At 44.0% G+C, this 1,420-nt stretch overlaps 1 long non-coding RNA gene across 2 annotated transcripts; it reads right to left on the bottom strand.

Moving 5' to 3' along the window:
• Positions 1-259: 259 nt before the first annotated feature.
• Positions 260-969, bottom strand: LOC135538639 (uncharacterized). 2 transcript variants are annotated; one of them, XR_010455461.1, is made up of 3 exons: positions 876-969; positions 603-836; positions 260-290 (listed from the first exon to the last, which is right to left on the bottom strand). It is a non-coding gene; the product is annotated as an uncharacterized LOC135538639 (long non-coding RNA). The 2 variants fall into 2 exon arrangements; XR_010455462.1 differs by lacking the exon at positions 260-290 and adding an exon at positions 441-485.
• Between the last annotated feature and the right edge of the window lie 451 nt (positions 970-1,420).

Raw genomic sequence — 1,420 nt, forward strand, 5'->3', positions numbered from 1 at the left:
AGGGAGGACTAGATACCTGAGACAGTATGTAAGTAAGGGAGGGTAGACTTAGATACCTGAGACAGTATGTAACTAAGGGAGGGAGGACTAGATATCTGAGACAGTATGTAACTAAGGGAGGGAGGACTAGATACCTGAGACAGTATGTAACTAAGGGAGGGAAGACTAGATATCTGAGACAGTATGTAACTAAGGGAGGGAAGACTAGATATCTGAGACAGTATGTAACTAAGGGAGGGAAGACTAGATATCTGAGACAGTATATAACTAAGGGAGGAGGGACTAGATATCTGAGACAGTATATAACTAAGGGAGGGAGGACTAGATATCTGAGACAGTATGTAACTAAGGGAGGGAGGACTAGATATCTGAGACAGTATGTAACTAAGGGAGGGAAGACTAGATATCTGAGACAGTATGTAACTAAGGGAGGGAAGACTAGATATCTGAGACAGTATGTAACTAAGGGAGGAGGGACTAGATATCTGAGACAGTATATAACTAAGGGAGGGAGGACTAGATATCTGAGACAGTATGTAACTACGGGAGGGAAGACTAGACACCTGAGACAGTATATAACTAAGGGAGGGAAGACTAGATACCTGAGACAGTATATAACTAAGGGAGGGGAGACTAGATATCTGAGACAGTATATAACTAAGGGAGGAGGGACTAGATATCTGAGACAGTATGTAACTACGGGAGGGAAGACTAGATACCTGAGACAGTATATAACTACGGGAGGGAAGACTAGATACCTGAGACAGTATATAACTAAGGGAGGGGAGACTAGATATCTGAGACAGTATATAACTAAGGGAGGAGGGACTAGATATCTGAGACAGTATGTAACTACGGGAGGGAAGACTAGATACCTGAGACAGTATATAACTAAGGGAGGAGGGACTAGATATCTGAGACAGTATATAACTAAGGGAGGAGGGACTAGATACCTGAGTCAGTATATAACTAAGGAGGAAGACTAGATATCTGAGACAGTATATAACTATGGAGGGAAGACTAGATATCTGAGACAGTATATAACTAAGGGAGGAGGGGACTAGATATCTGAGACAGTATATAACTAGGGAGGGAGGACTAGATATCTGAAACGGTGAGACAGTGGATGAAAGGAGCTTGGCGTTGTCTTCTGTCTCTGTAGTAATTACTGCTCCGGGACTCTGCTGGGGCATTGCAAGTTCACTCTGCTCTGCTCACACACACAAACACACACACACACTAGCTCTCTCCAAACACACAAACGGCAGTAGGTTTTATCTGAGATTTCCACGTGCTAGCTCGCTAGCTTCCCATCATCCCTGGGATTTGAACCGGTTAAGTGACCCGCCTCATGGTATCCTGCTTCCTAACCACATCGGGGTGCCAAGGCTGCTTCCAGTGTTTGTTTGTGTTTGTGTGT

Source organism: Oncorhynchus masou, unplaced genomic scaffold, assembly GCF_036934945.1.
Source record: "Oncorhynchus masou masou isolate Uvic2021 unplaced genomic scaffold, UVic_Omas_1.1 unplaced_scaffold_9994, whole genome shotgun sequence".
NCBI lineage: Eukaryota > Metazoa > Chordata > Actinopteri > Salmoniformes > Salmonidae > Oncorhynchus > Oncorhynchus masou.